The following is a 16647-nucleotide window of genomic DNA, read 5'->3' on the forward strand; positions in this document are numbered from 1 at the left end:
CATAGCGCTGGATGATGGTTTACCAACCAATCATGGTTTACTGTGAACGGGCATTGTGATTGTGCTCGGAGAGGAAAGCTGAACAAGTAGTTGCTACTACGTGCACATCGTTGTCGTTGTTTTTTGATATTATATTATATAGAACGCGACGTAGTAAACTGTGCGAGGAGGGTGAACGATACTCAAAAAGGACGTTTCTTTTGCAATGTTTCGTTCCGAATATGCTTTCATTTGTGAACAACAAAACGTGACTGCTCACTTCGTGATTGAATGGCTCTCTGCAATAACGATGTAAACGAATTTACATCGCTTTGAAGAGAAATGTTTCAATCGGTAAATACAGACCCTCTTTACATGTGTATGAAAAAAAAAAAGAAATAGGGTGCTGCATTTGAAAATTGGTGCAGAAACTCCAATTTCAGAAAAGCTGTCGTGTCTGGTGGGACTAACAGGTGGCGCCTACGCAATAGCAGACGACGCAACAATAGCAGATGACACCTTAGAAGCGGGGAAAGGTAACAGAAACGGTAACAGAAACGGAAACGGATATCGCACAGTTAGAATACCTGAAACAGGAACGGAAACGACAATAATTCACGGTAATAATTCGGGTACCGCAGGACCCGAATTATTGCAATTCTTCACAATGTCATTTAGATAAATTTATGAAATAAACCTCAATGAAGCAAACTAAAATTAACTGAAGAACTAAAACTAAAATGAACTATCAAACTGGAGCATATAAGTAGGTAGTATACGGTAAATAGAAGAAGCATAGTTCTTTTACGCTTATGGTGACCTGGAAGTTGCAAGCGTGAGTAACATTCCTGGAAACCATGTTCATATTAGCTGTTCACAGAAATCACGTACCTATATGTGTATTTTGAATAAGCGTTGTCTCTTGTATGCATGTATCCCTGGAGTCCTCAAAATAGACTGCAGAACGTAGAGGGATTAAGTTTTGTCACGGTCTCAATGTTTTTTTTAAGGAAAGAAAAGAAAGAAGGAAAACAAAAAGCTGGAGGGTGGGGCGGTACCGAAAACCGAAACGGAAACGTAACGAAAACGAAAGCAACAATGGTGGTAACCGAAACTGAAACAGAAACAAATAAGGGCCAGAAACGGAGGTGGTAACGGAAACGAAAATGATTCCGTTACCTTTCCCTGCTTAGAAGACGACTGCAAGTGCTTTGAGGCAACACCACCTAGATAGAGGAAGCCTGCTTACTCCTCGGCGTGACGTAACAACTAATAGTCAGCCAATCAGGATAGTGTTTTCAACGGCGGTAGCCAATTACGAGCGAGCTTTCAGCGGTCGTAGCCATGGAGGCGAACCACCGTCGCCTGCGAGCAGTAATGGAACGTCCCCGCGTACTAAACGGGAAAACTCAAAACGGTCTCATATCTTTCTCATGACTGATTTTCTGGAAAGTGTATTGCACTTTTTGTCTACAGATTCATATCTACAGGTTCCAAGTTAGCTGCAATCATCTCAGAGTTCATGAATTCACAGAACGGCGAATCGCAGTGGCAGACGAATTCTGACTATATATGTCCACTAGCACAGGAGGGAGGGGAGGCAATAAGCAGGACTTCTGTATTTAGAAGGCGTTGTTTGAGGGCCCCTACGGCGCTGTAGTTTATTGGAATAGAGAGCTCACAGAGCAACTTCTCATCGGAGTCCTGCCCTAAGGATTCCGACAGTCAGAAAGGAGACTCCAAAAAAGCCGTTCACAAACGCTTGTTTGTTGAAAACGGGAAGCAGAGCCTAATTTGTACCCATTATGTAGCGCAGAGGACACGCCAGACTCTCACTGGCTTCATAACTAAGGACACTATACCGCCGGAAGCCCCCTGGTCTCTACCGGTACCGCCCACTTTTGTACGCCTCCCAAACCTTCTGCAAAGAAGAGATCAGGTCCCCCCTCAAGTCCTCCGAGCCCATTTTCATGCTCTGGTAGACGAGAAGTTTTCTACGTTTACGGCAGCATATACTGATGGCGCATCCCGAAACAACAAGTCCGCCTCAGCCTTCGTCATTCCATCCTAAGGCGTCGTGCACGGAAGACGCCTTTCACATCCAACCTCCTCCACCGCTGCGGAACTCTATGCCATCCTTTTCTTTCTACAACACATCGCTGATTTTCCACCCCTGGAATGGGCAGTCTTTACAGACTCCAAATCTGCACTTCAAGCAATTGAAACTTCCGGCATACGAGGCCCATCCGCACCCCTAGTCACAGACGTGTTAATGGCTTACCACACTATCTACGCCGCAGGCCACAGGCTAGTTCTCCAGTGGGTTCCAGCCCATTGTGGTGTCGTGGGGAACGAGCAGGCCGACAGCGCCGCAGAAGCAGCACTCTCGTCACGGAAGCGGACCCGTATTGTTCTGCTCAGAGGAGACCGCCGTTCAATTCTGCGACGTCTAGTGACACCCCTGGCTTCCCGCCAACGGACAACCGACATTCTTCCCCCCTCTATGTTGAACAGAGTTGATCCCACGCTCGCTTTCCGCATGCCACGAAACACATCTCGTCAGGATGCTGCATTAATCCACCGCATGCGCCTCGATGTGGCCTTTACAGCTCAGTGGCGTTACCGCTTGAGACAAATTGATTCTCCCACCTGCTGCCACTGTGGTGCTCTTGAGGATCTGGAGCACATTCTTCTTCATTGCCCTCACTACGAACCTTCCCGAACCACACTCTCCGAGTCTCTTCGTCAGCTGGACTCTCGCCCTTTCTCCCTCCCGAAATTGCTTGGTCCCTGGCCCAATCCAGCCCAGCAACGCTCTGCGCTCAAAGGTCTTCTGACATTTCTGGACACCATCGGACTTCGATCGTTATTGTAAAGGGGCACGTTATTTTATTCCCCCCATTCCACCAAGCACTGGGGTAGAGTATCGCCTGTTGCGATGAAACTCCCCACTCTCCAAGGCCGAAAATAAAGTTGTTGTTGTACCCATTATGCACGCGTATAATGGCTACAAAATAGGCTTCGCATCCAGTTTTGAACAAATCAGAGGCGAGAACGTTGCCATTCAGGATGATGGTTGGCTAGGAGCGCGCTTTGTGGTGAAACTCATTTTTAAGAGTGTGTGCTTCCGCGCGCGCGTCGCAAGGCCTACCACCTTATTACCAAGCGTTATAATCACCGACGTGTAGGGACGGACCTGGAGGGGGTGGGGTCCTGATCACCCCTTTCAATTTCTGTTGCCACCATGTGTCTCAATGGAGCGAGTAACGTAGTTAGAAAAAATATTTCGGGAGCGTTCTACGGGAAATTTACACGGAGGAGCAGCAGTTAACCCGCTTTTTCTCTCTCCCAAGCGTACGATTTCGGGGGGGGGGGGGGGAGGATTTGGAAAACCAAACCCCCTCCCCCTCTTGGCTACGCCGCTGCGTTGAACATAGCAGCGTATGCAGCATATACCGACCCCCCTCCCTCTCCCACTTTCAGAGATGTTCTGGATCCGACACTGGGGAGGTGTTCTCAATGGATTGGTAACCGAAATTATGCCTCTCGGATCCTTGCACAAGAAATTCTCCCTAGCAGCGATGGACATGAACTACTCTGAAAGTAGCTCAACTACAGCTATACTAGCTACATCATTAGAGATCAATTAAAATTACCAGCTAACTACGTTTTCGAAAAAATGAGTTAACACACGCACGCACATACGCATAGGATATACACATACACATACCTTTGGAAAGCATGGGAGATTTTACACCCAAAGGAGGGTAAGAGAGCCCCCTGTTATACTAAATAACGATGGGATCGAACAGCAGAAAAGTCAGCTAATATGTTCAACGGCTTCCTTTCTAGCGTATTCACTGAAGACAATTACTCTCTTCCCGATTACGCCCCCGTACAATATAGGCTCCAAGGTATGCCTTCCATCGCGATAGATGCTTGATGTATTTCGGTACTCGTAGATAAACTTCCACATACTCCGGGAGTTGACGAAACAGATAACAAAATATTGAAAATAAGGTGCCCGAGCCTTCTTCCTCCTCTTTTATCTTTAGCTCCTCCTCAGATATTCCTGGCTCCCAGTATTTTGCCCATCGACCGGATCTATGCCAACGTCATCCAGATCCACAAAAGTGGAAACGCAAACACGGTACATAACCATCGTCCGATTTCCCTCATCTCGATTCCGTGCCAAATCCTCGAACATATCCTTTCGCATATCATGGCTCATATAGAAACAAACAACTGTCTTAACAAACCAACAAGGGTTTCGAAAAAATCGCGGACCTCCATAATTATATGCATTCACACGGGCATACTGGCGCCCTGTTTATTTATAGACTTCAAAAAAGCATTTGACAAGGTCCCACACAAACGTCTTCTACCTACCTCATATAATTTACTTCCTCAAATTACCAAATGGATACGCGCCTTTCTTAGTAATAGATCCCAAATACGTTACTTGCGCTCTCGCTGTGTCCAAGATTTCATAAAACGTGCCATCTCGCCCAATACATTTCTGCACTCCATCGACCCAAAAATGCAATACCTCCCTCCCCCAAACATCACGAGGAGGGAGGCGTCCGTTATCCACCGTCTGCGGTTAAGCGTGGCTCGAACGCCAACACGGCTCTTCCAACTCAGCACGCTTGACACCCCTACACGTGCAGCCTGCTCTACCGAGGGCAACACTTCCCACCTACTCCTCCACTGTCGCCTGTTCGCCGCTCCTCGTGCCACTCTGATGGAGCGGCTAGCTGCCCTAGGGCTGAGGGAGGTCTCGCTGGCAACGCTACTGGGCCCACTGCAACGCCCCATTCAGTGGCGCGTCAGAAGGGAACTCATATGCTTCCTTACTGACACAGGGCTCGCGCTGAGCCTGTGACTGCGCCTCTTTTCTTTCGCTCTTTTCGTTTTTTCTTTCTTTTTATTTTTACTTTTTCTTCTTTTCATTTTTCCTTTTTTGTAAGCGGGAATAGCAAGTCGGCTTCTGGAGCAAGGCTAACCTTTCCCCTATTTCTTTGCTTTTTTTTGCAATAAACCTATATTCGCGTTCGCAGGGCTCCTGTTCATACGGAATGGCATGGTCACAGTTTCGTTTGCTGAATATTAACGCGCGTAGTTTTGTGAATAAAGTATACATCTGCTTGAAAGCGTTCTGTATGAATATAGTGCACATGTAGCAGCTATTAGTGAGACATGGCTGACACCCAACATCGATAACGACGAAGTCGTTCCACCGGATTACACTATAATTAGGAAAGACAGAGGTGCCAAGGGTGGAGGTGTTGCCATAGTAGTTAAAAAATGCCTGTGTGTTGAACCTTTGGATCACATCCATGACCACGAAAGCTTGTTTTGTAAAATCAGATTCATGGGTCATGTTATCGTAATAGGAGCAGTATACAGAGCACCCGATAAATCCCCATCCTATCTACAGTTATTGTCTGATTTCCTTGCTGGTTTAAGGTTAAATAATGTAAAGTTTGTTCTTACGGGTGACTTTAATGTGCCTAATATAGAGTGGCACAATAACATTTCACTTGGAAGGGATGTTAACGCTGAACTTCTTTTAAATCTTGTCTTTGATCACAACCTAACTCAAATCGTTACTGAGCTCACGCGGTACAGTGATACATCGTGTTCCGTGCTAGATGTTTGTTAGTAGACTTCTTCCTAATTATACTATTTGTATTGCTGATGGCATTTCCGATCACAAACTTGTTTTTGTGGAATGTGAGTTGGGAAAAAAATGTCCCCGTACGGAAAACAAGAATAGCGTTGTGAAGGATTTTAAATGTGCAGCAGATGAATCTATTCTGGACCTTCTTGAGCTCAAGCTAGATGGGTTTGCTTGTCTCGAAAGCGTGACTGTTATGTGGAAGGAATTTCGAAAAATCGTAGAATACTGTATAGAAAACTTCGTCCCAAGTAGATGTATAAAAAGGGGGCGACGGAATACATGGATCACACGTGATATAATTCATTTAAAACGTCGTATAGAACGTTTGCAGCATAAACACAATGCTTCTCGCCTTGAGTTAATGAATTTGAGATGTAATCTCAGGGAAATGATAATAGCGTCAAAAGAATGTTTTCATGCGATTACATTGCGTAATATGCTCTCTAGTGATCCACGGAAATTCTGGCGTTCCCTTTCACAAAACAAAGAAAATGTAAAAGCACTCTTTGTGAATGGTGTGCACACTACTGACAAGGAAATGATTGTCACTCATTTTAACTTGAATTTTCAGTCAGTCTTCTCTAAAGATGTACCTGCTGTTAATAATCGCATTGAGTGCACTGTTAAATATCAGATGGATGATATAGATATCTCAGTTGAGGGCATTCTGAATCTATTACTTGAACTTGATGTTGGCTTGAACTTGGCAAAAGTACTGTAACATTGTTGTTAGAGGTGACTTATTTTACAGCATGTTTATATAATTGAGGTCAGACTGACGCATTATTTATCGACCTATCGAAGGCTTTTGAAAAAGTGTCACATCTCAAACTTCTTGGAAAACTTCATAAGTACGGTTTCCCCGAAGGTTAATTGAACTGAATACGAGCATATGTCTCAAGTAGAGCCCAGTTTGTGAGTTTGGACGGAGTATTTTCTTCTTCCTTGGGTGTTACTTCTGGCGTCCCACAAGGAAGTGCTTTAGGACCAATTTTGTTTTTGCTATATGTTAATGATTTGCCCGATAGAATTTTACCTCCAGTGAAGATTCGATTATTTGCAGATGACTGCGTCTTATGGTCTGAAATTAATACTATGCAAGATCAGATAGCTTTAAATGAGTCCCTGTGTGCTGTGAAGCAGTGGTGTGATGAATTTAGTATGGAGCTTAATGTCTGTAAGATGTATTCCATGAGCATAACAAAGAAAAAAACACCACTTGAGTATCAGTACATGCCAGATAATCGTGAAATTCAGAAAGTTAATCAAGTAGACTATTCGCGTGTAACTTTAACAACAAGTTTGAAATTGAGTTCGCATATAGAGAAAATTTGCAATCGCGCTACCAAGAAGCTATGGCTTTTGCGACGGAAGTTCCGGTCTGCCTCATATGAGGATAAGCTGGCTGCGTATAAAACGTATGTTATGCCGATATTGGAATACACCTCACAGATTTGGGATCCGTATAATAAAAATGATATTGCAGCGTTAGAGAAGATACAGCGAATGGCTGTTCGCTTTATCTCTTCTGACTACAGAAGGACTGTTTCTGTTAATGATTTGTTGTGTAAGTGTGAGCTTGAAACCCTCGCTGTGCGTCGTGGAAGGACAAAACTAAAATTTGTGCATTTGCTTCTTCAACACAAACTTGAATGTAACATTGTAATTTTTTTAACTCTGCGAGTTACAGGATCCAGGAGACTGAATCATGCGATGTCTCTAGAAGTACAGCCATCAAAAATTGACGCTCACAAGTTTTCATTTTTGCAACGCACAGGGGGGATTGGAACACGCTGCCTGAGGAAGGATTCATTCAGGATTATAACGATTTTTGTTCATGGCTTAATAAGAATGTCCACACCTGCTAGGACCCACAACTGGGTCTGCAGTATGAATGAATAAAAAATAAATAATAAATACCTAGGCGTTACACTATCAAATGATCTATTGGAACACTCTTATCAACTCCGTGGTCATCAAAGCAAGTAAGACATCAGGATTCCTAAGACGAAACTTGTATTTAGCTTCTCAGGAAACCAAAAAACTCGCTTACACGACGTTAGTCCATCCGAAACTAGAATAGGCATCATTAATTTGGAACCCACAACAAAAATACCTGCTTGATAACATCGAAGCAATTCAAATGAAAGCCGCGCGATTTATCACTAGGAATTATTGTACATTCTCTAGTGACAGCCTTAAAAGAACAGATCCCCTTGCCAGCACTGTATATCTGACGGAAGAGGTCTCGCCGTTAATTTTGTTCATAAGTATGCGAACCCCTTCCACATCTTGTATACTATTCCCCGACCCTTAGACTATATTCTCGACGAAATCATCCACTCAGAGTGCACGCTCCGCCTGCACGTGCTAATAAATTTGTTTACTCTCCGCATCAGTTCATGATTTCGAAGTGGAATGACCTGACAGATCATATTGTTTCAGAACGAAACTTAAGTTTATTCATTTCATTATGTGATGAACATTTGCATGTATATTAGGTTTCCAGTTCTTTATTGTCGCATATTCCGTTACTTATCCTGTAGCATATCACTGCTGTTCATATTATACATGTATTTTTGTGAATGTATTTGATATACGTTGAAGAGTTCAACTTATGTTGCCCTCCCATTCTGTAAAGTCATCAGCTCGAGGGTCCTTAAGGTAAAAAAGAAAGAAAGAAATGAAATAGGATGATAATGTGAGTGTGCGATATGAGGAGTTAAGCTACACTACACTTGCAGCTATACAGCAACGTAGTTTCAATTGCTGATGTAGTTACATTTCCACGCAATGTGGAACACAATACAGCTGTACTACACTCATAGCAGATGAAAGATTTTGCAGACCCCCTGCATTCTTAATTATCTAGAGCAGGGGTGATACCGGGATGCTGCAAATGTTAGCAAAATGAACACCAACGCTAAGATGATTTTCATAAGTGTCACAAAAAAGATATCTCTTCTAAAATTCTGACGTGTCAAGTTGGAAATGTGTTTCACAATACAAATATTCCTTCTCAACATTATCACCTAGGCCTCATCTGGACTGCATAGAATGATAACAAATTCGTGAGTGCCATATGTACAATTCATTATACTCCTACGTCCTTATGCGTCCTACGTTCGTCCACGTAAATATATATATACGATGGGCGTTCAAGTCAAACCGGGACTTTCTGTCTCCTGAGTTTACAAATGGCTCCCGCTACTTCTTTTTCATAATTTTTACACGCGACAGGCCTCGGCGTTCACCACGTAGTGGTCCAAAGTTTGGGCAAAACAGAAGACACGTGCTAGACAAGATGGCCGACAACGAGGTGAGCGCGCACATCGAACAGCGAATTGTCATGAAGTTTCTCGTGAATGAAGGCGTAAAGTCATCTGAAATTCACAGAAGACTTCAGGCCCAGTATATATGGCCACGATACACTTAGCCGCAGCAAAGCGTTTGAGTGGTGCAAACGGTTCCGAGACGGCCGTACATCAGTGCAGGACGATCCCGGCCGGGGCGGCGCAGAGCCCAGTGTCAGAGTTCCTGATAACTTCCAACTTGTGGAGCGCCTGATCCTGAAGGACCGACGGATAACATGTCTCGAACTGGTTCGAAAGACAGACCTTTCTGTGGGAACGTTGAACACTATCATTCATGAACACATCCAGTTTCGGAAAGCCGGGCCTCATCACCAAGGAGTCCTCCTCCTACAGGACAATGCACGCCCGCATACCGCGCATCTCACGACACGCACCTTACAGGAACTTGGCTGGGAATTGCTGCCACATCCCCCTTACAGTCCAGACCTCGCCCTCAGCGATTTCCATCTCTTCGGGCCACTGAAGGCGTTCCTTGGGGGCTGCCACTTCAGCTGCGACGACGAGGTCAAGAATGCGGTCCGATCATGGCTGCTACGCGTCGGTAAGGATTCCTACGCTGCTGGCATTCAAGCCCTCGTGAAACGCTGGGACAAGTGCATTAGTGCAGCTGGAGATTACGTTGAAAAATAAAACGAATTTCTTGCCTGTAAGTTCATTTTACTTTTGCGAAAAATGAAAAGTCCCGGTTTGACTAGAACGCCCCTCCTATATATATTTGTAAATTGATCGTGCACTCCCAGCCGAGGATAGCTGTTTCGCTCTACTTGGAGCTCTTCAGCCCGGCGCAGGGAAGTGACACGATCTTGGGTTGGCGCTAACAGTGTGCCTCGGCGAGGCATCAGTGTTCCACGGTGACGGCGCCACCTGTGGAGGCCGCAGTGCAAGCCAGCACGTACATATACAAATGAAAAATAGCCGAAGCTCTGTAGCTGCACGTTGAGCATATGTTTGTAATTTGATCGCGCACTCCCAGCCGAGGACAGCTGGCTTGCACTACTGGCTTGCTCGCTTGCACTGCGAGTAACACCAGAGTAACCGCACCAGAACAACCCTTGAAGTCGGCCCAGGCGGCGCACTAACCCCCCCCCCTCCTACTTTGTGTCCTCTCTCCATCAGTCCACAGTCCACGTCGTTCATAGATACAGTTGCTTCACCGCACTAACACGGAATAAAACAGTAACAACTAAAATAGAAAGTACTCGCGGAAAGGCAGGTCGTTAAATTTTTAGTAAATAAGGCATTGTTTCCACTCCCTTTGCCATTGTACTCTTTCTGCAGCAGATATCCCAAGTTCCTCCGTGTGTCTCGGTGGTCTTACACCGATTCACGGGCTGCTCTGCAATGTGTGGCAACCATGGGGTCGCTAGCCTCCATCGTAGTAGACATTCTCCACCAAGTTCAGCGTCTACATGAATCATGTAGACTCTGAACTATCGCGAAGAATAAGCACCGATGGTTCCCGTGCCTCCGCCAAAACAGAGAAGGGTTCCGTAGTCTTCGGCACTCCCAAACAAAAGCGGAGGCTTCTGGCCTGAATATTTAGCAGCTCCTGCTCGTGAGTGCTGGAGATCCCATACATTACAGATAGGTTATAATGCCAAGCAACAGGGAATAATGCACGTCACGCAGGTCAACACAGGACGGGCCCCAGGTGGATCCGCAGAGGTGCCGGAGCACATTACTGTAGATGCGGGCGCTAGCAGAGAGAGTTGATTTGCCGCGACCATGTCAGTCCCTTATCAAAGATTATGCCTAGGTAGCGACAGTGCGAGACGTAGTTCAGTCTAGAGCCAGTTAGCTGAAGGGGGTATTGGCGGAAAGAGTGGCGCGTGAATGTCATAGCTACTGCGCGAGACAGACAACTTACGGTCAGCAAGATAAGGCACGGTAAGGTCTAAGGCATGTTGCAGATGACGCCGGATGGCATCACGGCGCGTTGCAGAGGTCCATATGCAAATGTCATCAGCATAGACCGTGATATGGGTATGCTTAGGCGGAAGAGAACGGAGGTGTGGGATGACATTAAACAGGAGCGGGCTGAGGACGCTTTCCTGTGGAACTCCGCGATGCACAGAGTAGTTGGCGCTGTCACCCTCTGCTGTGCGTACGGACACTGACATGTCGGAGAGGAAGGCTTGCAACCAGGCAAGGGTACAGCCGCCCACATCAGCTTCTTGAAGCGATGCAGCAACGGCATTGTGGACAACACTGTCGTATGCTTTCGCCACATCGAGGAAGACAGCGGCCGTTAGGAACCCATCAGACTTTGCTAGCTGGATAGAGGAGACGAGATCGATGACATTATCAATTGCAGACCGAGCTTGACGGAAGCCAGCCATGGCCTCGGGGAAGAATCGGGTGCTCTCAAAATGCCAGTTCAGTCGTGCAGATACCATCCGTTCCATAATCTTCCCGTCACTGCTGGTGAGGGCAATTGGGCCGAAGGCATCAATGGCCGCCTCTTGAGGATTACGATGGGGCATGTGACCTACCTGGTGAAAAAATATTCTAACGAAATACCGTAGTTTCTTTTCTTCTTTTTTTTTTTTGCAAGTTTCAACTACATCTCTTCTGAGTGAAGGCAAAGCATAACACTTCCGCACCAAGATCTGTTGATGGTTAGCCCACAATTTTTATCGAGTTTATGCTACGAAAAACTAAAATTTCGAGAACTTTTGGAATTATTTACGGAACTCAGCTATTTATTTTACAGCTATTTAAACTGTTTGGCGTTGTTGTCTAGGAGGCATGGAACGTGTTAAAAATATTTTGAGGCGCACAGACTTCGGGTGTACGCAGAAAAAACTATGAATTTCGGAAATATTGCATTGTACCACATGTTCAGCCGTCAACCGCGCACTGAGGTGGTCCTAATAAAGATATGAGAAAACGTGCATTCCATAGTACACCCCCTTGAACATTTATTGTACAAAGTTTCATCGAAACACGTTTTGTTTTGGCAGCAAAAAGAATTTTTGAACTTGACCACCCCCGCACTCATCCGGCGTTACCCTGGAAGGATGCTTCAGACCAAGACGCATCGCCGCCGCTGCCGCTAAACGCACACGGAAGTGGTCCAACCCGGTAAAAAGGTAACGTTATATGATACAACAAGGCAAGACGAAATATATACAGGACAGACAGGCCTTTGTTCTCGTTCTTTGTGTTTCGGCTTATTAAGAATTTGTGATTCACAGCACGTTAGCAAGTCCCCCCATATATTTCAGGTCCCAAATCTCATTGCTTACCAAAAGAGGACGACCTCTACAAAACAAATCAACGTTGGTGTGTTCGAATCACTTCAGAGTGACTTCCTTCCAAACATTGCAAGTGATCTACATATCCTGCGTGATGATGCTGTGACATCTCTTTTTGCCTTGAGGAAAGCAAGGAACCTACAAAAAAAAAATTCAGTGGAGATTTAGCGGTATATGCGAGAGAAATGCGTTAGCATTAAGCGCCTTTTCCGGTGCATACTTGACTTCCGGGTATCCACTTCCGGTTCGACACTTTCAATTACGATATGTAAATCTTTAATTAACCTTTAATTAGCCTCAATTACTTTCAATTACGATGTAATTACACTTTAATTACTGAAGGTAACCGCAGGTTACATGAGATAATCTTGAATTTCATTTAATTCCCTTTAATTACGTTTACTTGCTTTAATTATTCTCAATTCCCAACATGCCAACTCCTCGCGACCCCTCCGTATTGTGACTGCTCCACGTATTGTGTACATACGTATCCAGTTACAGTTCCCTTTCCCCATGTACAGTCCTTTCTCTTTGTAAATAAAGAAGTCTTCGAACCCAGACCCAAACTGGTGAAGACGCTCTTGCTTCTGTGTCTCGCGACTTAACGAGGCTGCAAGTTTGCAACACAACCTTCCTCCTACGTACGAACGAGGGCGTACGAGAACGTACTCAGAAAAAGTATCGCTTCGCCGCTAGTCTGGTCTGCTGAAGACTCCTGGTGCTTGACACGTCAGTCCATGAGGAGGGACTGTCAGCCTGACATGCAGAATGAACAAATATCTCATCAAGAGATCACGGTTGTCTGCTGAAACATCTGAAACTCCCAACATCGCCACGTCCACCTACCGGCGTTTCACCTGACAATGGCAACGCCTACACTCCGTTTGTGGCCGGCAAGTCCACTGGTGCGGGCCCGTCAGCAGTTATTGCAGGAGACATTCTGGGGCCGTCTTCAGCTAGCGTGGATGTGACTCCAACTGGCAAACCAAGCACTTCTGGCCGTCACGAAAGACCGAGCCGTCGTCCACCAAAAGTTAGGGCGGGCGGGGCTACCCGAAGAGTTGGGAATCCATCTACCAGTGGCTTTCGTACAATGCAAAAACCGGTAAGGTGCACTGTGCCATCTGCGTCACTGCCAGGGACAAAAAATTTCCGCTACCATGCACATCGCAAGACAAGGATTCATACATCGCATTTGTTGAAAGTGTCTTCCAGAACTAGAAAAAAGCTCTGCAACGCTTCAGAAGCCGTGAAAATTCAGCGCCTCGTCGCGCAGCTTCCACGGCGTAGCACAGGACTTAGCGTAGCGTCTGCGCTCTCACAGTCAAAACTTCACCGAATGAAGGATAATCCGCACGAGCACTCATGTGAGCAAGTTAATAATCACCAGGCTGTATTGGCACTATTGTCGTCTGTTCGCTTTCTGGCATGCCAGGGTCTCGCACTGCGCAGTCACGATGAGGACGAGGGCAACTTGAGGCAACTTTTAATGTTACGCGAAGCCGACGAACCAGGTTTAGGGGCATGGCTAAGCAAAACAGGGTTTAAGTAGATTTATCCAGAAGTGCAGAACGAAATGCTAGAGCTAATTACCCACCGCATGCTTCGCTCCCTAATGAGAGCTGTGCAGGATGCAGTGTTTTATGCGGTGATTGCTGACGAGACTTCCGACATAAGCACGCATGGACAGCTCTCCTTCTGCCTTAAGTACGTTAAGCAAAGTCTGAAAGTGGAAGAGGTATTTGTGGGATTTTATGTGACCGCGGACACACACCAGGGTTGCGTGCATTTATTGGACTCGGACAACTCGAGAGTCGAGGGAATCGACTCTTGGTGGGTGAAAATGCTGCGGCGCGGCTCTGGTGATGTCGTCCACGTGACCTCCCGTTCTAAAATTCGGGGACCCAACACTAGAGGTGCTCGAGACTCGTCTCGCAGCGACTCTCCTTTCGATGTGGGTCGCTGGAGTCAATGTCGTACGATGACCCTCATACATCACGACTCCGACTCGCGCGAGTTTAATAAACGAACACCCCCCATACCCTCTTCTCCATTCTGAAAGATGTGCTTTGTCGATTCAATCTTCGAATCGAAAACTGCCGTGGGCAATCAACGAGCTGCAAATGTTTCCAGCAAAAGCGGTGGGCTTCAAACCATAGTGCAAGACACTGAACCAAGAGCCATGTACGTCCACTCCTTTGCACACACACACTGAACCTGGCGTTGTAGGATTTGTGCGTGAAAATTGATGTGTGTCGGGAATTCGTTAGCTTGTTCACGGACCTGATAAACTTTGTTAAAACTTCTCAGAAGCGCCTCAGCTGGTTCGAGCAGTTTCGAAAGGAAGGAACAGCTGCCCTCAGGCAATTCTGCAAAACCAGATGGATGCTAAGATGAATGATGGACGCCATCCTCACTTGGGTCGGTGTAAAGTAACTATTCCGAACTAGTCCAATTTCTTTCCACGCTGTCATAGGATGAAAAGAATGACACAGAGGCAAAACGTGGTGGGTACGCAAGGGCGCTCAAGAAATTCGATGCCTAGTTCATGCTTAGGCTCATGATCCTTGTTTGACGCTGATATTCCACATTTTCTCCTCGTCTGCCGCAGATTCGACACCCCTTGAGCCGCGCTCAGACGACGCCTACTCGAGCTGCGGTGCACACAATTTTCTCTGGTCACTCTGCTCGGCCCAGTACGACATCCCACACTGCGGTCTGTGACAAAAGCAGCTTTGAAGTTCCTCAGCGACACAGGTCTAACGAACAGGTTGTGAACTCAAGCCCTCATTCTCCAGTGTCCCACTCTCACCTCATACGCATTACACTCATCGTTTTTTTTCCTCTTTGTCTATAATCTATATGGTGCGTGGTGCCGCTCCTATACAGCCTTCCAGTATTACACGGGATTTCGCCATCATCCGAGTCCAAGCTTCAGTGTCTTTTGGCACGTATCCTTCGTGTGTGTCTGGGCGAGCCAAGAACAACGGATACTTGTTTAGTCATTGCAGAAGCGAGAGAGTCTCCGCTTGCTATCCAGCGCTTTAATGAGACGAGCCGTCACTATCTCCGTTTGTTGGCTCATCACCGGCGGCACCCTTTACTGCTGAAGCTTTCCCGTCGCTGGAATAACAAGTTCAGGCCCTGCATTCAACAGCTAAAGCCTCACCTGCCACATTTTCAAGTTGAACCCCAGGCGCGTTCAACTCCCCCTTGGACCTTCCCTCTGCCATCTGCTTCACTATCCGTTCCCGGGCTGCAGAGAAAGGATGATGACGCTGCAGGTGTGTCCAAGGCGCTCACACTGGATGTGATGAGCGAGCTGTATGCAGGCTTTACTCCTGTTTTTACGGATGGCTCGTCCACAAAAGCCAGCTCTGCATGCGCCTATATTATTCCGTCCGAAGACATAACTGGTATCTTCCGTCTCTCGCATCTGACGTCGTCGACATGTGCTGAGCTACATGCTTTGCTCTTTGCCATGCGCAAGATCCTGCAGTGTTCAGCTCGGCCATGGGTCTGCTACACAGACTCGAAAGCTGCTATCCAGTGCCTCGCAACAATGGGCATTCGAGGTCATCTCATGTCCATTGTTGCTGACGTGCTTGAAACTTACAAGGAGCTGCTGGACCTGGGCCACTGCATAGTATTACAGTGGGTACCTGGTCACGTCGGCGTACCCGGCAATGAAGAGGCCAACCGGGCGGCCCCGCGGGGTCATCATATAGCTTCAGCCCACTCTATCATCTTGCCCAAAGGTGATCGTCAGGCCCTCGTCTGTGCTCTCTCTGCAGACAAGACAAGATCACAGTGGCTGCATGACAATTACACCCTACTCTCTGCTTCCCGCAGTGGATCCTTCTCTTTCACTGTCGCTTCCTCATCGCCTTCCGCGACACTACGCATCCCTTCTTCACCGCATGCGGCTGAATGTTGCATTTACACCAGTTATGAGGCATCGTCTTGGCCGTGCGCCCTCGGACCTTTGTGCAGCATGCAGTGTGCGTGCAGACCTGCACCACCTACTTATGGACTGCCCGGACTACCAGCGGGAGCAGGAGATCTTGCAGCACGAACTGCATGCGATCGATCATCGCCCATTTACCATAAGCAAGGTGCTGGGCTCATGGTCCAGTCCCGCTCATACACGCCAAGGTCTGCGCCACCTTTGAGTGACGTCATTTTTTCCTGTCATCATCATTTCCTGTCATCAACAGGCCTCTCCACCCTGCTTTGATTACCGGACCCCTTATCATCTCCATCCATCTCTCATCAAGTACAAGTGGCACTGGGGCAGCGCCCAGCCTGCTGGCCGGCATCAGCCCCATCTCATCATCGTATCTCTATGTGTGTG

The sequence above is a fragment of the Ornithodoros turicata genome, chromosome 1 (genome assembly GCF_037126465.1).
Source record: "Ornithodoros turicata isolate Travis chromosome 1, ASM3712646v1, whole genome shotgun sequence".
Classification (NCBI taxonomy): domain Eukaryota; kingdom Metazoa; phylum Arthropoda; class Arachnida; order Ixodida; family Argasidae; genus Ornithodoros; species Ornithodoros turicata.